This window comes from Eumetopias jubatus, unplaced genomic scaffold (assembly GCF_037043125.1).
Source record: "Eumetopias jubatus isolate StellerSeaLion01/CBP00866 unplaced genomic scaffold, mEumJub1_p1.0 scaffold_7, whole genome shotgun sequence".
Lineage (NCBI taxonomy): Eukaryota > Metazoa > Chordata > Mammalia > Carnivora > Otariidae > Eumetopias > Eumetopias jubatus.
The window spans coordinates 144,106,359-144,132,378 of NW_028274813.1; the positions used below are offsets into that span (position 1 = coordinate 144,106,359).

The window sequence follows — 26,020 nt, forward strand, 5'->3', positions numbered from 1 at the left end:
AACATAACATAAAAAAAAAAGTGCCCTTACATCTATAACACCATCTTCTTTGAGCTTTAGAGCCATTTTTTAATTTTTTTATTTTTAGGAAAATAACAGCATTTCTGTGTCCTCCTTCCCAGCATTAACTCTTTGGAGAACTCTCTGGGGTAGAACAGATACTGCAGGGAGGCCTGTGCCTGTTCTCTTGGCTTGGCCCACATGTAGAAAACTGTGTGGCCATGACAGCCCTCAGCTTTCATGTACTGCAGCCACCATGCCCATCAGTTTGGTCACACCCATTAGGTTCCAACACCCAGTGAGGCACTGGCATTGGACTGGCAAAACAAATAGCTCCTGCTGTCTGTAGAGAAATAAAGATGTTCAGTATATTATCACAAATAGTATTACATATAATGTTATTTAAATAAGATTACAGCAAAGGAAAATTCAATCATCCTGAAGGATGAATGTCTCAAACTGTATGCAGGACATGCTTGTTCAGCAAAGATAATATCCCTCCTTTCTTAGCATATTTCTTCACAGAGATGATGGAATAAGTCTTGCAGCCTGAACCCCTCTCCTGTGTCACCTCAGGGGACTTTAGGCTGAAGCCAGACTCTTTATAACAAAAATTCAAGTGATAGGGAGCTTCATTCTCTCTAGGTTTAACTATCCAGCCAGTGTGACCTTGACTAATTTTGCTCAGCATCTCTAAATATATCCTTCTCTAAAATATAATTCCCTCTTTCTGGTTCTCTGGACTATGAGCTCATGTAGAACAGGGGCTTCTCTTCATTTTTGTGTCCCCAGCTCTTCCATAGTACAAGGCCCAGGCTCTGTTGGTTTTGGATGAATAGTTGAAGGAATGACTGCAGGAAGCACATCCTCAAGGCTACTGTGCTCCCACCATCATAGTGCCTCATGTTGCTTTTGCTCCTTCCTCTGCTTCTTGTTCTATTTGGGCCTTTGGATGGATTAGATGATTCCTACCTACAGTGGTGAAGGTAATCTTTACTCAGTTCACCAATTCAAATGCTAATGTCTTCCAGAGACATCCTAACAGACATACCCAGAAATAATGTTTTACCAGCTCTCTAGACTTGTCTTAACCCAGTCTAGTTGATGTGTAAAATTAACCATCACAACTCCCCAATGGGTGGTCACCCCACTTGTGCTGAAAACATACAATAATTAATCAGGTCTCCCTGTGAAAGGCAGAACATGTAGTTGTTTGGTTAAAAAGTTTCTCCTTCTGTTTTTCTGCAAGATTCCTATAGTCAAGGTTTATGCAGAGGAATTAAATCTAGGTCTAAGGGGAGAACCATGATGGCACGACCTTATGTATATGGAGGTCTATATTGTTCTTTATCAACATGTTTATTAGAATAGATAAGTTGGGCCAAAATAGGTATGTGCCAAGTCCTGTGCTGAGGGGTGGGGATACAATGGTGCGCAAAATAGACATGGGGGCCCTTGTCCTTGTGGAACAAGGAGAGAAGAGTGGAGGAAAAGCCATTAATCTCACACTTATAGAAAACATACTTAACAGATGTTGGTAAGTGCTGTGTACAGGTGTCATGAAATGTGTAATGGTAAAATTTATCTGATTAGGAAAGTCAGAGGAGACTTTCCTGGACAACTGCTAGATGTGAAAGGGAGTGAAAGAGCATGACATGCAGAGGGAGTAATACAACAGGGCATGAAGGCTGTAGGGAGCATGGCCTATTGGAGGAGCTGATCAAAGGCCAGTGAGTCTAAGGAAGAGAATGAAGAGGAGCATGTTGATGGATGGGCCTGGAGAAGTGGGCTGAGGATAGCTTACCCAAGGCTTCTAGGTGATAATAGCTATGGAAAGCCATTAGGAACGGCTGATGGGAATGTGAACAAAATTGTGTGTCAAATCCTTTCCCTTTGAGGGTTTCTGCACAAGAGGAGCTATAGCTGATGACCAACAATAGCATGTGCTCCCTCCTCACTGAGATAGTTCAGTATCCTTTGATAGCAGCTCTCCCTCCCTGTCTGTCTTAGCTTGGGCTGTCATGACAGAACACAGGAGGTTGGATGGTTTAAACAGCAGACATTTATTTTCTCAAGGTTCTGGAGGTTGGGAATCTATGATCAAGGTCCTGACTGATGCAGTTGCCTTCATGTCATCACATGGTACTGGTGTCTCTTCCTCTTTTTATAAGAACACTCCTCGCATCATGGGGGCTCCAACTTCATGACTTCATCTAACCCTAATTCCCTCCCAGAGGCCCCTCCTCCAAATATCATCACATTTGGAGGTTAGGACTTCAACATATGAATTTTGGGGAAACACTTACATTCAGTCCATAACACAACACTTTCAAAGACCATCAAGAAAAAGGCCAACAACAATGACAACAATAATAGCCAACCTTTATGTAGCACTTTCTATGTGTTTGGTATGCTTGTAGGTGTTTTACATATATTCATTTATCCTCCCAGCAGTGGCTTAAAAAAAAAAAAAAAGAAAAAGTCCCACCACCCTCTGTGAAAAGGACTTAATAGCAAAATTATTGTGCTTCAGTTTGTGTGGGATATTGGTTAACCAAACACCCAGCCTCTCTGTTCCCACTTCCACCTCACCTTTTCTTTTCCTTGGTTACAAGCTAAGTCTTGTCTCAGCAGTTCAGATTCTTAGGTAGCACTTTCTTCCCACCGGTCACCCCAGTGAAAAGTCCTGTCTATGTCCCCACTATGACTAGCCCCATACTAATGGGTCCATGACTGTCTCTCTTATTTATCAGTGCATCTCTACCCCCAAACCCAGTGTGTGGGTCACTATAAAGCTTAAAAAAATATTTGTGGAATAAATGCATGTTATTTTGGCCTTGACATTTGCTAGCATGTCCAAGACTGGTGTATTTCTGCCCAAAGGGTTTTGAATCAAGTATCTTGCTAAAATATCTCCCACATAAGCATATTCCTAGTTACTCATTAACATCTGTCAAACCAGTGCTCCTAATTCTACTTCCTGGAATTAGCCTTTGCATATTAAGGTCTTTAAATATTTGAAAATATAATCCCATTACCAATAAGTCTTCCATTTTCAAGGTTTAAAATCTTTTGTTTTCTTCTCCCAATGAGATTCCCTTTATTAGCTTGGTTGGACATAAGTGTTTTTATCTATCTCATTCCTCAAAATGTTCAACCTTGCTAATAATTTCCACTGGAAATCCTCCTGTTTAGCAATGAACTTTTATTGTTATTTTTTATTTATTTATTTGACAGTGAGAGACACCGCGAGAGAGGTAACACAGGTAGTGGGAGAGGGCGAAGCAGGCTTCCCGCGGAGCAGGGAACCCAATGCCGGGCTGGATCCCATGACCTGAGCCAAAGGCAGACGCTTAACAACTGAGCCACCCAGGCGCCCCCAGCAATGAACTTTTAAAAATAAGTTTTCCAGGGCGCCTGGGTGGTTCAGTCAGTTAAGCGTCTGCCTTCGGCTCAGGTCATGATCCCAGGGTCCTGGGATTGAGCCCCGTGTCAGGCTCCCTGCTCGGCGGGGAGCCTGCTTCTCCCTCTGTCTCTGCCTGCTGCTCTGCCTACTTGTATTCTCTCTCTGTCAAATAAATAAATAAAATCTTTAAAAAAATAAGTTTTCCAACCATGAAGTGACTCCAGATATAGTCAGTTCAGTGACCAATGCTGGACCACCTTTGCTGCCCTTAATAGGGATGAAAGACTTCTATTTATGCAGCATGAGTCTATACTAGCAATTTATTTTAATTAAATAATTAGTTATTTATTTATTTTTTGCTGGCTTAAAGTTTGTTTGTAGCCCAAACTCTGAGGCCTTTCTCAAATGATTTCCTGCTACATGATCTCTTTTTATTCAGTTATTATGTACTTAATTTTTACTTCTTATCCCTTTAAAAGTTCTTCTTAGTTTAAATTGATCACAATAACCTGGGACAATATTTTGGGCATTAATGTCAGCTAAGATATTCCCCTTACTCCACAGAATGCTCAACCCAATAGTTCATAATGTTATGATGTTCCTACATCTTCATCATGTTTTCAAATGTGACAAATGTTTATGATGCTGAGAAGTATGTTCTCAGCTGATATTAACTTCTATTCTCTGCGCATGACTCCAATCCTCTTTAAACCTCTATACTGCTCAGCATATAGCTGCCACATTTCTGTGCTCACCACAGCATTCAGTGTCCACAAACGCCTGCTAAAAATCAAGGCATATGGGCTCTCTGGTTTTCCTCTGACCTGCAATTTTGGTAGCTCTTGAAAAGATGTGGCATGGTTTGCCATAACCTTTTTTTTTTTTCACTGATTCCATCTTACTCCTAGTGATTAGAGTATCCTTTTCTAGAGGCTTAACAACCACCCAATAATTATTTATTCTTACCATTGAGGAGAGATTGTTAGATTTACCAGTCTATCCCAAACCTACCATTTCAATGTTAGGAAAATCATAACAGCATGTGCTAGTTTCTACTATTCCATAACCGCTATCTTCTCTGCACTTTGAAGGGTTTGTAGTTAACATCTATATGGAGGTAATTCTCTTGAACCTGAAACTTTAAACCTAAAATTTTAACAACTAAATGTCACCTTCCACGGCTAAAGCTTCCTGGAAGTCCATTTTAGCCTTACATTTTCCTGCTATTAGCGCCCCCTGGATCTCTCATTATTTCTAAAGCTCACTAGAGAGCACCATCTCCTGTTCTAAAATTCTCCTGCCTCCCATTGCTTTTCTGGGCTTCACTTACCATTAACATTTATTGCTATCTTTAACTTATATTTTTATATCCAACCAAGTTCTAAGACTTGGTAATCCTACCTATCTGGCAGCTGTGTCCTCCTTTTAAATCCCAAGGTCCAATTCAGGTTCTCATATCCTCTTACCTGGGACATTCCCGATGTCTCCAGACCCTGCCACTTGCTTGTCTTCCCATATGTTGCAGCAGATCCAGTTTGCTGAAGCACAGATTTTATCCTGGTATTTTCCTTTTCAAAAGCTTTCAGGCAGTGAAGGGCTTTGCATTGTGGGAACTCTTTCCTTTCTCTCTTCCGGCCATTTTGGCGGCTGCTTTGGGTTGGGACCCTCCGGCATCTAAGGCAGGAGGATGGTGGCCGCAAAGAAGACGAAAAAGTTGCTGGCGTCCGTCGACTCCAGGCTCCAGCTTGTTATGAAAAGTGGAAAGTACGTGCTGGGGTACAAGCACTCTGAAAATGATCAGACATGGCAAAGCGAAACTGGTCCTCCCTGCCAACAACTGCCCAGCCTTGAGGAAATCTGAAATAGAATACTATGCCATGTTGGCCAAAACTGGTGCCCATCACTACAGCGGCAATAATATTGAATTGGGCACAGCATGTGGGAAATACTGCAGAGTATGCACACTGGCTATCATTGATCCAGGTGATTCTGATATCATTAGAAGCATGCCAGAACAGACTGGTGAAAAGTAAATCACGCAAAATTTTTCTTTGATAAAACTGGCCACAGCTTGTTTTAAAAACAAAAATAAAAAATAAAAAGCTTTCAAAGTTTCTCCATTTCCTGTGGAATCAAGTCTTACTTTTTTTTGCCTCTTCTTGGCCAAAGTGTGTTAAATCCACATGAAAATCTTAATTCAGTTCATCCACTTCACATTCCTTTGGTGTCAGACTGAAGTTTATGACTTGATTCATTCTCCTGGTCAACCTTGCTTATTGCCCACATCCGGAAGGCTGGGAAAACCTAAAAGGGAGGCAGCAAGGAGCTTGGGTTAAGACTTTCAAGCCAGACACCTCCTTGGAATGTATTTTCCTTACTAACAGAATGGAAATATCTATTACAAAACATTAGGATTGTAAAATGTGGCTGAAAGTACTGAAAACAGTGCCCAGAATGTAATAAACACTTGCTGTATAAATGCATGTGGTTGCCTAGTTTAGGAGATTGAAGTGTTCGTTATTTCAAGTACTATAACTTAACTCCAGTGAGCCTCAGTTACCTCAATGATGAGATGGTTGGTCATAAGGATAAAGAACAAGGTTTTGCAGTCAGACAGACCTGGGTTTGAGGCTCAGCTAAGCCACCTGTTGGCTCTATGACCAAAAGAAAGCTACTTACAGTTAGTTACAAGAGGCCAGTTACCACATCCTTTTAACGTAATGCCCTGTAAACAGTTAAAGAATTATTGAATAAATGGAGTCCTGAAAATGGTCAAAGAAAGATGAACTGGAACACAGCACTATCACTTTCTATTTAAATGAATGTGAGCAAGGTACTTGACTCCTCTCTACTTCACTTTTCTCATATGAAAGTGTAAGGGTCAATGAAATAATGCATGTAAATAAAGCAGCATGCTCATACTTATTTGGCTCTCAATAAATGTTAATTGTTAATATATTACAATAAATAGTAATTAAATAAGACACAATGCATAATGTCCCTGGTGGAGTTGGGGTGCAGTAAATACCCAATAAATGATATTTGTCAGTCATCATCATTCTTTTTAACATTCTACCTTTTCTAATTCCAAAATTATTCCTTTTTATAGAAAAGATATAGATAGTATTTGAAATAGCATTAAACTCAGAAAAGTGGAAATTGAATGACTAGCTAGAGGCAGGTAATTCTTTCAACTATTTCCAAGGCTGGAATTTAATCAAGGATAACAGTATTCTGGATTTTTACTTTCACTCCATGTGTGTGATATTCCTCAGTTTACTATTGGAGACTAGAGGACATCTTTTTCCCTCTCCTACTCAGTGGATTCTCTGTTATCTTTCAGAAAATAGGTGAAGAACCATAAAAAATGATGAGAGAGCTTACTGGGAATTTCAAAGAGCAATAAGGCAAGTTAAAATCTTCTAAGACAACTGTCTCAAGGGAGACACTATGTGACAATGACATTTGCCCAAGATTTTAGAATTTTCTCAAGGTCTAATAATTCCTCTTTATTCCTATTATTTTACTGTGGGCTTCCACCTCATCTCTCCCATTTCCTCTCCTTTCTTCCATAGGTATTTCCACTCTTGTTCTTAATTTTCTCTTGGAAACTCTTTTCATTTCTGAGGACATCTTTAACTCTTCCTTCCCTACTTATTTTTTTACCTCCCCTCCCCTCTTGTTTTTAATTCTTAATATATAGATTTGAATATTATTTTAAATGTTTTATACATTAAAGAGGATTTTAATGTCTCTTAAAAAAAGTGAATTCATAATCTTTTTTACTCTTCTCTGTGATCCTTGAGGGTTTTTTCCCCCTCTCTGATTAGTAAATTTCATTTTTAGAAGAGCAGAAAAAAGATATTTTACCCTGAAAACAATGTTTTTGGTTAAATAGGTGACTTTATGTGAGTTTTCATATGATTAAAAATATATATTACACATGCATACCTACGGTGCACCTACTTTAGGAGTATGTAGTTACAACATGTGAGCACTGGATGTCAGAAGCTATCATAGGTGCTGTGTTTATCATCTCCAAATCTGACAGTGACCCTTCAAACACAATTTTTGCCTCTATTTTTCAGATAAGAAAACTGTTGTTTACAAAGATTATTATTTGGGGAGTACAAGACTGAGAATGGCAGAGACTAGCTTCAACCCAATGGAGGCTGAGTCTAAACTTCCTCAGACTGGGGGATTTTGAAGTATGGCTGGAAGAGCAGAAAATAAAGCTTTCATGTACTTCTAACATAAGTAATCTAAAACATCAGTTTATATTAAAACAAATATGATGTGTTATACGATAGATTGCAGATTTTTCATGAATTTTAAAGCTACCATAGGTAACTTCAAAGTCATCAGGACAGCAACAATATTGTGAGTTTTTTCATGATTTTTTTAAACTTTTCATTTTGTAATAACTATAAATATATTCAAATAAATAATAATTATTTAAAATAAAATACATTTATTTTATTTGCATTTATTAAATAAATATTTTATTTTAAATAATTACAGGAAAATGCAGCACTAGTGTAGAGAAGTCCTTTGTACCCCTCACCCAGTTTTCCCCAAAGGTTACATCTTATATAACTACAGTGTCAAAACCATGAGATTGGCATTGCTATAGTGTGTGGATGGATATAGTTTAATGCCATTTTATCACATGTGTATATTTCTGTACCCACAACCTCAATGAAGATACAAAACCGTTCCCTCACCCTGTTCCATCACTACAAAAATCTCTCTCCTACTGCCTTTTTATGGTCACACTCTGAATTTCTAACCCCAACAACTGCTACTCTGTTTTCCATTTCTACACTTTTCTTCCTTGGGAGCATGTTATATAAATGGAATCACACAGTATGTGACCTTATGAGATTGGCTATTTTTTTTTTTCCACTCAGCAGTGTCCTTAAGTACCATCTAAGTTGTAGAGTGAATAACTAGTTTATTCCTTTTTCCTGCTGAGTGATATTCCATAGTATGGATGTACCACAGCTTCCCTAACTGTGTACTTACTGAGAGAAATTTTAGTTGTCCCCAGTTTTAGGCTATTACAAATTAAGCAACTATGAACATTATTATACTAGCCTTTTATACTTATACAGTCCTAAGATCTAGAAAAAATTCTAGATCTAAGGAAAATATCTTCCAGAAATGAAGGTGAGAGTAAGATATTATATGATTAATGAGTGAAAGAATTCATCACCAGCAGGGATGAACTACAAGAAACATGAAAGGAATTTTTTCATGTTGAAGGAAAATTATACCAAATGGAAGTTGTCCACTGAAGGATTGAAGAGCTCAGATAAATGTAAATATATAGGCAAATTTAAAACACTTCTTATTTCTTAATTTCTTCAAAAGACAATTGACCATTTAAAGAACAAGTAATAACAATGTAGAATTAAGTTTAATATATACGGAAATAACATGTGACAATAATAGCACAAAGGACAAGAGAGAGTAATTGGAAGCATATACTCTTTTAGTTTCTAATATAATGTGATATGTAAATAATATAATACTAGTTTATAATAGACATTGATAAATTAAAAGATGCATATTGTAAACCACAGAGCCACAAATTTAAAAAAAACACAGAGATGTAGCTTAAAAACAAATAAAGGAGATATGGTAAAATATGAAAAAATCCTTCCTTAGTTGATCCAAAAGAAGACATAAAAGAAATATAAGGAATAAAGAACAGATAGAAAAAATAGAGAACTAATAACAAGATGGAAGGCAAACAGAAATATACCAATAATCACATCAAATGTAAATGGACCAAATACTCAAATTAATTACCTAATACATCCATTTTTCAATAGCAGTATTAGCGCTCTTGATTATTTTGAAATCATGACAGTGGAATCATGTAAAGATTGTGACAAATAAGATGTGTGCAAGAAATAAGATTTCATTTTTATTTTGTTAGCATTTTTTTGCCAGTTGTTTTAAATGAGTGTTTAAAATAGGAAGGCTGATGTAAAAAATGTGCCAATTATCAGTATATTATTTATGCATTCCCCAAATAGATTTTGAATCTCTCAACTCAAGCAGTTTTCAAATTGAAAATATATAATTACTACTTTCAAGTCTGTCCCTTCCAGATTGGGCTTTTAGCTCTCGCTCTGTAGCTGACTCAGACTTCACCAGGGCGGGTGACAAAAAAGAAAGAGCTGGGCATGGTCTGGTGCTGGGGTGACAAGGGAAGGATAGGATGAGAGGCCTAGTGTCTCAGGGCATAGAAGCACAGATTTCACTGCTCAGCAGTGGGTTGGGTGGGTTCGATGTTAGAGCCAGATCATCAAAAGTTTCTCCTAAAATTATAGTCCATAATTTGGTAAGGCAGATGAAACACCAGTATTTTAGAATCCATGATCCTAAATTAAGAAATAAATTATAGCTTTGAGATTCTATATCAGTCAAAAATCATGAAACCCATTCACTTTAAGTAATGATTTCTTTTAATATTAAATAAAAATTATTTTTCTTTCACTTGGCCCAATGTAACAGCTAGAAATAAAGGAATAGTGTTGCATATAAATGTTCCTATTGAATCATTATTCCTGGTAGATTTGCCCAAAAGTACCTGCCATGCCAATTGCCTTTCTCCCCAAATTGTGTGTGTGTGTGTGTGTGTGTGTGTGTGTGTGTGTGTGTGTGTGTGTGTGTAGTATAGGGAGAACAAGAGAAAGGCAGAGAGAAAAGAGAGAGAGGAAGAGGGAGAGATAGAAGGAGAGAAAATATTTCCCTCTCTTGTCACCTGGCACAACATTTCTTATATAGTGTTGGTGCTGAGAGGTGAAGCTTCCCCGAATGCATGGAGTTGTTGCCCCTGTGAAATCCTGGAAGATCTTTAGTTCTCAGGATGATGGCTTTCCTGGCTGTAAAATTTCTCTGGGTATTGTCAGCGCTGGGTTACACACTGACCTTCACTCCCCTTTCCTCCTTTGAAACTCATTGGCTCAGAACCATGACATGTGTAACTTAGACAAGTCACTATCCTGCACTTTTGCGTACTGAACTCCTCTCTGACACTTTTGTTACTACTTCCACGGGATCTTCTCTGTCCTTTAGCTCCAAGTTTCAACAGGACAGGTGGAGCTGGACAGGGACTTCTGTAGTGCCACCTCATTTAGTTAATGCATGTAGCAGGCTGCACCTGCAACTCCTAACCTCTGTGAGCCAGAAAAGTCCACTGATTCCTTTTTAGTCAAGTTAAGTATGACTGCAAGCCCCATCACTCAGTTTAATCCCAGTCATTACTGGGCAGGCACCTTACTCCCCCTCCAGGGATCCAGGGATTTCCGGGCTACTCAGACCTTCAGAGAAGGGCCTTTAGTCCACAGACAGCCTCCTAGTTCAGGTCTCTGTACCTGGAAATCATGGTCTCATTCCTCTTTTGCAAACTGTCATCTCAGAATTAACTGGTGAGTCTGGGAATACTGTGCAAGGCATCCAGCCACTCTATCAGATGAGGACTGTCAGATTGCCAGCAACAGTTTGTACCCCATCATCATCTGGGTGGCCTGAATTTCACTTATCCATGTGTGAATGCACCTAGAGAAATGCTTTTTCTGCTTGCAAGCCTCACTCCCATATTAGGAGAGCAACACTCCATCAAACAGTTAGACTCATTTCTTGTGACAGAGGCATATAATGCACCATTCTAAAAGTCTATAATCATTTGCTAACTCTAAAGTTGATATGTCAGGGCTTTCTTCTTGTTGCATTTTAACTACCTACTTCATTTCAAAATGTTCTGGATGTGATTCTCTTTATTGGTGTAGGGAAATGTTGTATGCAGTTAGAGTCCCATTAGCAGTTCAGCAGGGAATTTTCTGCATTCTAGCGGTGTTCAGAAGATAACCCAAACGCAAATACCCATTATGTCTGCTCCTTTGACTAGCAATTCCAAGCCATCTAGATACAGTTGGTATGGTTTTATGAGAAAGGGAGAGGGTTAGGGGGCAGGGGGAGGGGTGGACACCTAGTGTGGAAATTCTGAATAGCATTCCTTGCTCCAAAGACTGTAAGACACAGGTCCATAATTTTTAGCAAAAATATGGACTTTTAACACCTAACAACAATGCTATTACACTACCAAAAAAATTCCTGGTATTTCTCTGACATCCTGTATGTAATCCCCAGTCCACATTCAAATGCATTTGTGTGGCTGCCTGGCTTAAAGCAGTATCAGACTCCACTGTCCACACTTGGAAATACCCACATGTCTGTTGAATGTCCTTTGTTCTCCAGCAGAACTTCGATCTGCTTGTTTTCCGTAGCATGTGATGCCAGCAAGCCAGGTCAGAGGACCCAGATGGGGTCCCACAGGACCAGCCAACAGGGTCCCTTGCACACAGGATGGAAATCAAACAAGCCAGCAGGAGGTGAAAGCAGAGTTTATTGAAGATATAGAGGGAGTGCAGATACAGACAGAGTGTCTGGGAGACTCAGAAAGGAAAGGAGAGAGTCTCGTCTTTGGAGTCTGAGAGTTTTTACTGAGGACAGTGGTCTTGTGTCCATGTCCTCTTGGGCATCCAGGAACTGGTTAGAACAAAGATGAGGGCCTGGGTGTTATTCTTTGGAGCCAGGGGTCTTGGCATTGAGATGTCTAGCTCTGGTGATCTGGAATACACATATGATCACTTTATCCAGTCGTTCTCATCTGGTCCTTCCTTAGATGTCATCTGTTCTAGAGAAATCATAAACTCTTTGTCCCTTACAAGGAGGACATATGCTATTTGCATTACAAGGCATATGTCAAGTGGGATGGAAGTGCAGGTCCTAGCAAGAATTGAAGCAGGAGAAGGAGAAAAAGCAGATTTTTATGGAGCCCTTCAGTTTTCCTATCTCATGCTGATTTGCTGAAGACATTTGGCAGTTTTCTTTCTCACTGAGCCATTTAACTTTTTCTATTGCCCCCCTTCTCTGAATTGCAAATACTGCATCACATCAGGTGTGCCATCTCTTCCACTTTTAATAGCTAGAGTTTCTCGGTGCAAAACTACTTCTCTTCCTCAATTAGAACTATTTGGTTACCTGGAAAGACTACTGTATAGGAAATGGAGGATAAATGTGGAGATCTTTCCCTCCAGTTGCCAGTTTGCAGAGAGAGCGGTGCCCCAGTTATCTCCAGTGTCGCCCAGTGACTGTTCTTTTCTCTCTCCTCCTGCTCCTCTTGCCCCTCGTTCTCTTCCTTTTCCTTCTGTCTCTCCTCTTTCCCTCCTCACCCTGGCACCTTGTTAAATATCATTAGAAATTCAGCCTTCTTATATATTCAGTGCATTTCAGTCAGTTACAATGGTTACCTTTTGATTCTCACATATTCCTATCTTTAGAGAATGGAAGCCCCCACAAGTTGGCTTCTGTGACTTTTGACATGACTCTCCTCAGGACGTCCCAGAATCTCTTTTCACATTTCTTTCTCAAGCCCTGGAATCAATTATCCCTCTCTGGAGCTCTGCCCCGATTCGGTAGGGAATGGCTTTTAGAAAATAACATCAGGCACCTATGGTTGGGCTTTGCTATTATTCGGAGGTCACAGTTTCTAGAACCTTCTATGGTTCAGAGCTAGGAAATACATAGTGTTTAAAGAAAGCAGTTGGGACCAAGGGTTAGCCCCACATTTGTCAGTCTTCCACCAGGCCTTTCCCTGGGGATAGTGGATTTTGATGTTTGTCCATCTCTCTGGGATCCCCTTCTTTTGCACCCCTCTCACCCCATCCCAGGGGCACTTTGTTTTTCCTGGCCCAGGGCTTCTGCCCTATTCAAGGGACACCCTGCTTTTGCAACCATCTAGTATTTGTGACCATCACAGAGTTCCCTGCCCAGAGGGGCAATCCATCAGCCCCTCTGCCAGGCACACTTTCTGCATTTACCTACAGTTTGGGGTCTGCACTGACTTCTGGTTTCACCATCATTTGCTGACCCATGGACCTGGTTTCTATCAGGGGCCAAATCCTCCTTTTGGAAGGATGGAACCTGGTGGGCAGCCTATGGGACCTCAGGTATCTCCTGCATCATCCATGACCCCAACACCCCACACTAACCCCAGCTACCGGTGTGGCCACCACCAGTATTTTAGGGCTCAGGCTGTTCCCTGACAATTGTCTGTTTCGTTCAAAGATATTATCCATGAGTTTTCCATATACTATCCCCATTGATCTGTTTGTTTTGCATTGGGAATTTGGGGAAATCCAGAAACGATGCAGACATTCTAATTCCATGGCCCAATAATGTTTTAAATTAAAATTAGTATATAATTAGACATAGCCTAGACATATGCCTCTTATGGAGACATTACAGACATGTTCTCAGAGGAGAAGATAAAACAAAACAAACGCCAGAAAGCAAGGCAAATGGGCCCTTGGTGGTTCAGCATCCCTCAGGATTGTCCTAGAGAAGGGATGCCTTTATTCTCTTTCCCTCACAATGCATCCTGACCTTTGTGCTAAGAATAGTTCAGTTGTTGCTTTAAACATTTCTAGTTCACCTCTAACTGCTGGTTACAATGAAAGAAAAGAGCCATTGTCCCTTCCTTTTAAGCACACCTGCAGAGCCACCCAGCAGAATGGCTTGGAGCAGCAGGTCTGGGGCAAACCAAAAAAAAAAAAAAAAAAGGCTTAGAGAGTAGCTCTTAGCAACCTTTCATTAAAAAGGCTTGGAGCTTAAAAAAAAAAAAAGACTTGAAGCCCAAAGCTGGTATTAGGGAAACTTATTTTGACCTGTGTAAATAGAAATGCTGAAAAAATAATAATAAACAAGCAAAAAAGACATTCTGTAGCTTAAATTTGTCTCCTAAGTAAAATTAAACTTGTTCCTTTACAAAAAAAAATTTTATTAAAATATATTGACATACAGTGTTTCATTAGTTCCAGGTATACAACGTAGTGAAAATCTGTTCCTTTTTTTCTTTTAAGAAATCATCACACTCTTTGGTATGCTAATGCAATGCACACACACATATATATAATAGCAATGCATATAATAATGAATTTCTTAAAGAAAGAGCCAGCAGTCAGCATCCCCCAGCTAACTTGACCACCCACCCATTTTACACTTATATTTTAACAGTTCAATCCCAAGAAACACAGCTATAGAATGAATGTAACGGGGCTCTAGCACTTATTAGCACCAAAAAACTACTGTGAGCTTAAGAAAGGTAATAATATTTATTCTTTAACAACTTATTTATGAACTAGTGTTTACTGAATAGCCTGGTGTCATCCCAGGTCATGCTAGTTATGCCACCGAAGGAGACATTAGGAAATTAGGAAATCATCATAACAGAACATGATGAGTTCAGCAGTTATAAAGTACGAGGAACTATGGCTAAAAGAACAAGAGATCTTTTATACTAAGGATAGTTTTATTGTTACTTTAAACATTTGTGGTTTATTTCTAGTGTTAAAAGTTAGATTGAGGCATGTTGAAATTTTAACTTTATTTGCGCAAACATCAATTCGAGTCAGGCAGTGCCAACCCAGAAGTGGTTAAGAGCGCCCCAATGACAGGAACAAGGTGATGTGGTTTTGGAATACAGGTGAGGTTCAGTGGGATGGAGTCCGGAGTCAATGACCAAGAAAGAATTCTTGAGACATCTTTGGTGCAAAATGGTGGTTTATTAAAGCCGGGGACAGGACCCATGGGCGGAAAGAGCTGCTGCATGGGGGTTGTAATGGGTGGCTGATTATATACTATGGGGTTAGGGGAGGTAAGGAAAAAGGGAGCTTTCAAAAGAACTTTCACATGCAAAAGAGGACCTAGAAGATACCAGAAGACTTGCCATTGTCAAGTTAAGGTTGTTTTTCCCTCTAGCAAGGCATTAACATGAAGATAGTTGGGAGCTTCCTGGAGGAATACACTCTGCCCACTTCAAGTATCTGTCAATGGGCTGCAGGTTATAAGGGCATTTAATCGTATCTACATTTCCTTTTGGAAGCTAAATCATTGTTGATAGGAATGCTTTGGTTCTTGTAGATTGCTAAAACATTTGTAAACTGAGGGAGACTCATGTCTTGTAGGATTGTGATCTCTGTAAGTTAACTATTTGTTTTTCCTTTAGGGTAGCCAAAGAGTGCCTGAGGAATTTCACATATATCCCATGGTGGGGGGGGGGGTTAAGGGGTGTCAGCTTCTGCTTTGTCCTCAGCTTGACTTCTGTTCCCTCATCATAGGGGCAAAGCTTTTAAGGAGCAGACATGGAAGCAAAACAAGGAAATGATTTGATTAGTTATAGCTTAAGCAGTTTCCTTATTTGGGAAAGCCTAGCTGACTGTTTATGTTTGCTTGTTCTTAAATTTCATTTTCTTTTTTTTTAAAAGATTTTATTTATTTATTTGTCAGAGAGACAGAGAGAGTGAGCACACAAATAGGGGGAGCGGCAGGCAGAGGGAGAAGGAGGCTCCCCACTGAGCAGGGAGCCTGACGTGGGACTTGATCCCAGAACTCTGGGATCATGACCTGAGCTGAAGGTGGATGCTTAACCAACTGAGCCACCCAGGCATCCCTTAAATTTCATTTTCTGGAATACCAATGCATTTATAGGACTTGACTCTGGCTTAGGTTTCGGTTTGCTTACAGAAACCACCAAGGCATTAGAGCCACCGGTCTATTAGCCTATCTGTTTAATTGTTTTAACACTGTGATTGCCTCTGCTTTTGAAAGTCAGAAAGGCTTCCCAGAAGCAGTGCCCAGAGAGTACAAGTCTGAGAACTTGCATGGCAGAGAGCTGAAAGAGTTGGGAGTGTCCAATCCCAATATGTCATGTACCACTGTGTGATTTTCCACTGGAAGGAGAGCTTGGAAAATTCTGGGATTCAAATGCTGAATTCAATGCCTGATTTTAAATAAAGCCACGAAGAGCATCAGTGACAATGCTCAAGTTATGACTCTTGAATTAATGGATATTGTGTGGAAGAGTTGGTTTTGAAGTGGGAAAGTGAGGTTCCTCTCTCACGGAGTCAAAGAATGAATCTTGCAGACAAAGGAGAGTGAGTAAAGCAATAGAGTTTTATAAAGCAAGGATACAGAAAAAGCTCTCAGGAGTGAGAGGGGTCCCAACAGGGTTGCCAATGTGGGCCTCCACTGACAGTCTTTTATTTAGAACTGACCAGAAAGCTTGTGGCCTTAACATTCTTGTGATGTCTTGTTTAGAGTAAGGACTGGTGATAAAATCTTTAATGGCTCACATCTTCTTTGGGGTCTGCTCATTCTTTGTTGGTCACAAATGACTGTTATAAAAGCTCCCTACCTCTGACACCAAGGGCAGGGTGATTTGGTTTGTTCCCTTATCTCTGGTTTCATTATGTCTCAGCATTTCTGTGAGCTTGATCACATAGCCCCCTATCTATCTCTCCCTACCTAGCCTTGCCTGTCCCTTACTCACTGAGACCCTTCAGATGTATATCGGTGAGTCATACACTTAGGGGATGATTGCCAACATGTATCTTTGGGGGGGGTGGGTAGAGATAAAGGAAGTTTCCAAAGGAATTTTTATATGTTAAAGTAGACTTACAGGATCCTGGTTGGGGTGGGGGGGGGCAGGCTAAGCTTGCTTTATGCCCTTAGCGAAGTGTCAACATCCAAGCAGTTGAGTCCCTAGGTAATGTCACTCTAGGAGAATGTCACTCCACCTGTTTTAAGGACCTGTCAATGGGCTGCAAGTAGTAAGGAAATCTAATAATTTTTCTTTTGTCTTTGTTTCCTACATCAGTTTGGCTTGTGTCACACCTACCTGGGTGTGTCTCATTTCTGTGGTTCATTAAGCAGAGGAACACTCCTTAACTGCTTCAATGCATTTCAATCTCTTTTTTTATTAAATTAATTAATTGTTTCAATTAATTTGCCAGAGAGAGAGCACACAAGCTCCACGCTGAGCATGGAGCCCGATGTGGGACTTGATCCCAGGACCCTGGGATCATGACCTGAGCCGAAGGCAGATGCTTAACCAACTGAGCGACCCAGTCGTCCCACATTTCAATCTCTTTCTAAAAACTTTGCAGGGCTGCCAAGAAGACTAGCTTAACCAAACCATGGAAAATGATATGAGGCATCTTATAGATGCTCCAACAGAGATTATGAGTATTATTGACTCAGTTAATACTTACTCTTGGTTAAAAACCACAACTCATACAAGCCTAAATGTCAGAAAATATGAAATTCCTCTTCAGAAATACAAATCAATGCCAGAATCAAAAATACTACTTATTTTGTAAATGAAAATAGTATCATCAAGGAAGTGCCACGATTTGCCATTTTGGAACATGTCCAATTTAGCAATCTAGAAAAGCAGTGTTGTCAGTCTTCCCTCTAAGAGCAGCTTGCAACAATGTCCCATGCATTGTCCCATGCCCCTTGCAAGGCAGTGTCACTATGCATTCATTGTATGTGTCCACGATAATAATGCATTAGTCACATTCAAAAAAGGGGCATTGTGCTTTTTCCATTTTTGTTGATAACGGTGCCACCAGTTTTGTAATCACTTATTTTCGGTCTACTAACTTCTTTGCATAACAAATTCCTCTGATTTTTGTGATGAAATCCTCATGGTTTGATGCTTAGTCTGACTCCCAAGAAATTTATCTTTTTCTCCTCTGCTATAGTATGAAAACTTTAATCAAGAAGTACCCAAGTGAGCAATTTCCAGTTTGAAAATGTTCAGAATTCACCTCTTTCCAGAGTACAAAGAAACACAACACTCTAGGGTTCTATTCCTGGGTCAGGAACCCATTTATCTTGTGTCTTCAAAAGTTTGATTCCCTATTTGTTGCCACTTGTTCCTTATCCTTTCATGTCATGAACTTCAAATGCCACAGTATGTGGAGGTCAGAAGCAGCACGGGGTGCTTGGAAAAGGAAACAACGTAATGATGTAAGGTGGGGAAGGGGAACAGTTCCCTCTTCAGCCTGGTATGACTCAAAACAGTGCCTCTGTTTTTAATCTCTGTTACCAAACTGTCCTCTGCTGTCACAGTAAGTTCATCACCTTTTAGATGTAACTGAAGGCAGCTCTGAGGAGTCAGAGCAGTTCTACCTCTGAGTGCATTGTGCTTGCTGGTAGACTGCCTGCTGGAACATCCTTGGATCTTTGGCTTTCCCCGGGAAACACTGGGCTCAATGTACTTCATCTTCATGTCACAGAGAGTTCATGAAGATGTTAGCTGGCATCTAGGGGTGATAGTGATAAATTGGGCATGACCACCACACTCTTTCTGAAGAAACTTATTAATATCTAAGTAAAGCTGTGGGAACTGTTAGTTTAGAAGACTGAGTAGATTTATACCTTTCAACAGCAACTGAGAACAGACAGGCAAATGGCCTGAGTGGAAAAACAAAAAACAAAGAGACACTGAACAAGATAGCAGCTGTAATATTCTCCCAGATCACTTAGTGACAGTTGTTTTCAAATGCATTTCCATCCTCAGGTGGCCCAGTGCCCCTCTGGTAAAGTACTAGACTTTCCTCTACTGTAGCTTGCATTCACCTTCTCGAGATTCATTGATCAACCCATTTCTGTTAGCCAACCCTGACTCCTTTCATACCCTCAAGCTCAACTTAGGGCTCCAACCACATCATCATTTACCCTATTATCTTCACCCCAACTTAGATCCCATTTCTAAGGTGAATCTATACTCTGTGTGTGTGCACATGCACATGTGCATTCTTTTTTTTAATAATTTTTGTTGTTATGTTAATCACCATACATTACATCATTTGTTTTTGATGTAGTGTTCCATGATTCATTGTTTGTGCATAACACCCAGTGCTCCACACAGAACGTGCCCTCTTTAATACCCATCACCAGGCTAACCCATCCCCCCAACCCCCAGATCACTCAGTTTGTTTTTCAGAGTCCATCGTCTCTAATGGTTCGTCTCCCCCTCCGACTTACTCCCCTTCATTCTTCCCCTCCTGCTATCTTCTTCTTCTTTTTTTTTTCTCAACATATATTGCATTATTTGTTTCAGAAGTACAGATCTGTGATTCATCAGTCTTGTACAATTCACAGTGCTCACCATAGCACTTACCCTCCCCAATGTCTATCACCCAGCCACCCAATCCCTCCCACCCCCCACCACTCCAGCAACACTCAGTTTGTTTCCTGAGATTAAGAATTCCTCATATCAGTGAGGTCATATGATACATGTCTTTCTCTGATTGACTTATTTCACTCAGCATAACACCCTCCAGTTCCATCCACGTCGTTGCAAATGGCAAGATGTCATTCCTTTTGATGGCTGCATAATATTCCATTGTGTATATATACCACTTCTTCTTTCTCCATTCATCTGTCGATGGACATCTTGGCTCTTTCCACAGTTTGGTTATTGTGGACTGCACATGCACATTCTTACAAGGGTTCAAGCAGGGTCAGTTCTAGAGATTATTGGAAAACACCACCACCAGCAGCTCTGTTTTTGTTCCTTGTTCTTCTATTTCTTCCTTCATTCTTCCTGGCTCCAAACCCACTGACTAACACTAATGCTGTCTCTGTTAGCATAGACACAGACCTTATGGCCTCTGAAAATTCTCTAATATTTAGATAGGGCTCAAGATTCGGACTGACCAACCAAATGCACAAAATTGTTTTGGTTTGGTATTTTAAGGTTTGTTTTAGTCTTCTCAGACTACAATAACAAAATACCATAGTCTGGGTTACTTAAACAGCGGAAATTTATCGTCTCACAGTTCTGGAGGCTGGGAAGTCCAAGATCAAGGTGCCAGCCAATTGGGTTCCTGGTAGGACCTCCTTTCCTATCTTGCAGATCGCAGCCTTCTTTCTGTGTCTTCACATGGCAGAGACTCATATAAGGACACTAATCCTATCTCACTGGAGCCTCATGCTTATGACCTCATTTTAGCCTTGATTACTTCCATAAAGGCCTTCTCTCCAAATATAGTTATATTTGAAATGGTTTGAAGTGGTGGGGTTCAGAGCCATTGGTCAAGAAAAAATTCCTGAGACGTCTTCAGTACAAAAGGTGGTTTTATTAAAGCATGGGGACAGGACCGGTGGGCAGAAAGAGCTGCTGCCCTGGGATCGTGAAGGGTGGCTGATTATATACTTTCAAGTTGGAAGGGAGTTAGGGGTAACATAAATCTCTAAGGAATTTTGGAAGCAAAGTTTCCAGGACCTTGAGGGGGCTAGCTATTGTTAGAAAAAGGTCATTTATTACTGTCTAATAAAACCCTAGTCATGAGTCCCTTCAGATGTATATCGGTAGGTCATATACTTGGGGGATGATTGCTAACATAATAAAGGAAATTTCCAAAGTAATTTTTATACGTTAAAGTAGATTCACAGGATCCTGGAGGTTGGGCTAAGATTGCCTTTGCCCTTAGCCAAGTATTAAATCAAGGCAGCTGAGTTCCTAGAGGAATGTCACTCTGCCTGTTTCAAGGACTTGTCAGTAGGCTATAGGTAGTAAGGAAATTTAATTTTTCTTTTTTTTAAAGATTTATTTATTTACTGGGGGGGGGAACGAGAGACAGAGGGAAAGAATCTTAGGCTGACTACCTGCTGAGTGCAGAGCCCAGTGCAGGGCTCCATCCCAGGACCCTTGAGATCATGATCTGAGCCAAAACTAAGAGTTGAATGCTTATCCAACTGAGCCAAACAGGTGCCCTGGGAATTTAATTTTTCTTTTGCTTTTGCTTCCCACATCGACATTGGGCATTAGAACTTCAGTGTATGAACTTGGGGGCAGGGAATATATTCAGTCCATAGCAAGGTTGGAAATTCCTCTCTCACATCAGAAGTTACTTCTAGCTGCTAGATTGCACTGACTCTGCTTACAAGAGCCCCAATTTCAACCTTCATGAGAGGGAGCAGGGCAGTAAGGGCCTAAAGAGTTGAAGGGCCAGAATTCAATAAATTCCTTCATATCTCACCATCAAATCTTCCAACATTTTGGGATGGAGACATTGCAAGCAGGCACCTGATAGGAGGGATGGTTTGTTAAAAGCTGCTTTTATTCTCTAGTCTTGTGCCACTGACAGCCACTAAGAGCTGCTCATATATCATGTGGGCAATTTTGCGGGGGGTGTTTTTGGTGGGGAGTCTAAAATCAGCATAACCATGATGCCCCATTCCAAATCCCCAGAGTCCTTCGTTCTAGATTTTATTGATCAGGGAGGGAAAAAGAAGACAGTCCTCTTGCCAACATACACCTTATTTACTAGAAGTCTTACCTAGAATCACAGTTGGGTCTGGATTTGTGTAACAGACATACCCTAATACAAATACCTGGGCATACAACAAATAACAAAGGCAGTGTTACAAATGTGTGGCCACTGAAAGGTTCAGACAGAGGTTAGGGCCAGAAACACAGATTTCATGATTTCTGTCTGAATGAATTGCTAATTCTGTTTGTTCTATGATAATACACTATCATATATATACAAAGCCATCTGACCACACACATATATTCCAGCCACATCTTTCTGATTGTTCCTTTTTCAGTTCCATAATACATCAGTGATAAATGATTATTCATTCACTTATACAAATACTTATTGAGTGACTGTTATGTGTAAGCACTCCCCAAAGTGCTGGGTAAGCAGCTGTAAACCAAGACTCCAGCACTCAAGAGTGACAAGTTCTGGTCATATTCAGATCATAAGGTCCTAGTTAAGAACTCTCTGAACTTCTTAATGACATATATGTCATATACTTAGCAATCTTTTTATGCCATATACTTAGCAATCTCTCCCATTAAATTCTGCACACAAGAAAGTACAATGAATTCCTGAAACTACTAAAGGCATAGCATTTCCAATATAAAATACAACTGAATATAACTGAAAAATATATGTGACTCCTATTGAGAGTTAGTACTTAGTAAAAAAGCAATACAATTGAATGTGGACACAGATATTAGAATAACATGGAGAAGTCAATAAAAATGCAGATTTTGAGGCACCCTTGTACATCAGCCCTGGGGATGGTCCCACATCACAGGTACTTTCTGTAGTTTCTCTGGCTGATTTTTAGACTGCAGTCTCTATGTTTGAATGCAGATTGGTGCTTGGACACAGTTTGCTCCCACAAACTACTCTTGTTAGGTTTATTATTCAAATGTGCATGTATTCAAAATTACAGGTAGTAAAATGTCATGGACCTGAGAAGTTATTCTCAAATACTCAAGACTTTGGGTAGTCAAATCCATGAGTCAGAGTTTTACTGGCTTTTATTGTTTTTCATAAGTGATGTTTAAGAGGATGCACTCAGGAATCAGAGACCATGCTCTGAAGCTGTGTGACCTGATGCCTGGACACACCTGGGCTTCCACTCCTGATTTATACAATGGAGGTAAGGATTCCTGTTTCTCAGCATGGTGCTGAGATTTGAATGAGATGACCTGAGGAGGGTGCTTAGCTGGGAGGCCAGTATAGAGAGAAAAGAGCTTCCCAAGCAACCATCAACTAAATAGATTTGTGCTGAACGCTGGTGGCCCCACTGGATATCCAGCTGTGCACAGCTGGATTTTCAACTTTTGTAAATCAAGAGTGGCCCTGCTGGGGGAGCAGGCAGTGTGTGGGCTCAATGGTCCAACTAGCAAGATGTCCTCTTGACCGAGGTTCTGCTGATTCAGGCTGCTAATGGGCAACTAATGTTTACAGGAAGCCTACAAAAAACATCCTTTGATAACCGAGGACACAGTCTTAAGGTGATGCCAAGCTAAATTGAGCAAAAACAGCAAGAAAATAAAACTTCCACTTTTGTGATTTATTTTTAGTTTTTACTGAAGAATGATCAGTTCATCTTAGAGACAAAAGCCTTAGGTGGTGGATTCCTTTAAATCCTTGATTTCTACTTTGTGAAATATTATTTCACAGATGACAAGTTTGTTTGTTTGTTTGTTTTCAATTTTTTTCCTCCTGGCAAGCAGTGAAATGATCGGCTAGAGTTTTAAATGGATGACAAACATGCTTCATTTCTTTCTAATAGGTACCTGATCATGTTGCTGAATTTCTGAATGATAAGGATATAAAAAAATAGTTAACTTTATTACCACCTCCTCTACTCCCTTAGCTACAGAAAGCCTGGAAAGAGAAAACAAAACAAAGCATTAGGCTTGGCTTTCAACTAGCATCTTGTTCCTGGCATCTAGATAAGAAGAGAGAGAACTGAGTGATGGAGATGTGTGCCTGAGGTTGCACAGCTAGCTAAGCAGAGGGAGCCAGACTGAGAACAGGCAGTTTGGATCCCCATTCCCTGATTTTATCCAATACTGCAAATTTAAGTAACAAAAGTGGTGTTTTGAAGGAGGTTTGAAATGGTTCTGGGCCTTAAAAACTCTCAAAGTATATTTTCCCCTGTTTTATTGAGATGTAATTGACATATAACATTGTATTAGTTTGAGGTGTACAATGTGATGATTTATGGATGTATATATTGTAAGATGGTGACCTTATATGGTTATAATTCTTTTCTTGGGATGAGAACTTTTAAGATCCATTCTCCTGGCCACTTTCAAATCCACAGTACACTATTGTTAACATAGTCATCATGCTGTGAATTACATCTTCAGAACCTATTTATGTTATAACTGGAAGTTTGTACCTTTTGACCACCTTCACTATTTTCCCACCCCCCACCCCCATGGCAACCTGTCCCTGGCAACCACCAGTCTGTTCTCTGTATCTGTGAGTTCAGTGTTTTGTTTTTCAGATTCCACATATAAGTGAGATGGTTTGGTATTTGTCTTTCTCTGGCTGACTTATTTCACTTGACTCTGGAGGAGTTGGCCCTGGATGCAGATCCCAGCTCAGCCCTACTACGAGGGTCTTTGACCATGTGGATCACAGCTCTGCATCCATGAAATATGGGCAGTACTCCCAGGGTTGTGAAATTTAAAGGAGGCGACACATGAGAGCTCCTGGTGTGAGGTGTTGAGCATAGTAAGCACTCGATAACTTCTGCAGCTCTGGTTGTTGCTGAGCTTAACATTACTGCCGTGCCATAAAGTGAGACTCAGTGAGGTGAAATTAGCCCAAGAGCACAGAGCTCATAAGTGGTACAAGGTGGACGTCTCTCTAACACTGGAAACACAGGGTGGGAGGAGGAGTAGATGGAATGATCCTTCTGGTTACTTCCAGGTTTCCTCTATGGAAACTCTAGAAAGAACAAAAACCATTCTATTTAAAATGTGATATATTAGCTGCCTGCTTCTGCCCTGAACAGCTCTCACTACCAAACTTGTCTCTTTGTTCCATTTATGTGAGCAAGAAGTTGATGTTCATAGGAGGGCTTGTTGAGGAGATACCAATGGAACTCTCCATAGCAAAATAAGCATCCACCTATTTATTTAATTTTTGTCTTCTTTAAATAAGAATTTACTTCATCTTGAAAGCAATGTGGATGAGGTGGCAGCTGCATATGCCCCTGGTGGGAGTGACCCTCCCAGGTGACGCCCTCAGGAAACAGAACAGTGGAACTCAGGCTTGTACTTGGGTCTGGTGTCCAGTGGAGTACATACAAGTAAATGTCAAATATGCATTTTATGGAAGGTCTCACAAGAAAGGATTAAGGATAGATGGAGCCAAAGCTTATTGGAACAAAAGGACCACATATTGACAACCTGCTTTGGTTTTTTATTTTGATTGTGTGGTTAGAATGACAACCATTGTGTTAATCTGGTCCTGGAGGTGATGCACTTTTGTTTTAAAGTGAATCTGTTTTTCTTTATTATTATGTTCAGTTAACCAACATACAGTACATCATTAGTTTTTGATGTAGTGTTCAAGGATTCATTAGTTTATTATATTATTTATTTCTCCCTCTCTATCCCTCCCTCCTTCCTCTCTTTTTTTCTCTCTCTTTCCCTTCCTTCCTAGTTTTCTTTCTTCTTTCTTTCTCTCTTTCTTTCTTTCTTTTCTTTCTTTCTTTTCTTTCTTTCTTTTCTTTCTTTCTTTCTTTCTTTCTTTCTTTCTTTCTTTCTTTCTTTCTTTCTTTTTCTTTCTTTCTTCTTCCTTTCTTTCTTTCTTTTCTTTCTTTCTTTCTTTCTTTCTTTCTTTCTTTCTTTCTTTCTTTCTTTCTTTCTTTCTTTCTTTCTTTTCTTTCTTTCTTTTTCTTTTCTTTCCTTCCTTCCTTCTTTCTTAAATATTTCTCCTAAAAATAATGCCTTTATCTCTTCCAAACAAAAAAACAGAAGAAAAAGAAGGAAGAATGTTTACCAGCTTCTCTGTGACCCTTCAACAAAGAAATTACAGCAGATACAGTCCAGCAAGATTTCCTGGTTGACATTGTCTGTGTGCAGCTATGACGTGTTACGTTTAAATTCAGTTTATATGGGGCAGATGTGGCTTTCCCTCTTACTATAAATCATCTAATTATGAGGTTGAATTCTATGAGCCATACTAGAAAAACTGTCTCAGCACTCTTCACTCTTAAAATATATGCTCCCTTTTGGGAATTTTACAGGAAACAAAATAAGAAAATCATGTTTTTCCAGACTGGCATGTTAGTTAAGTGTTTAGGATTTCTGTCGGTGCTTCATCGATGGCATTACTTCTCTAGCTCAAGACACATCCCTGAGCACAGCAGATGCAGGCCCTTCCTTCAGGGAGTTTGCATTCTGGCATGAGGAAGAAG

General features: G+C 40.0%; 1 protein-coding gene and 1 pseudogene across 1 annotated transcript in view; both read left to right on the plus strand.

Annotated features, from left to right (window-relative positions):
• Positions 1 to 26,020, plus strand: part of GABRG3 (gamma-aminobutyric acid type A receptor subunit gamma3) — a 748,674-nt gene that overhangs the window by 247,745 nt on the left and 474,909 nt on the right. The window lies entirely within an intron of this gene.
• Positions 5,094 to 5,439, plus strand: LOC114196529 (large ribosomal subunit protein eL30 pseudogene; annotated as a pseudogene).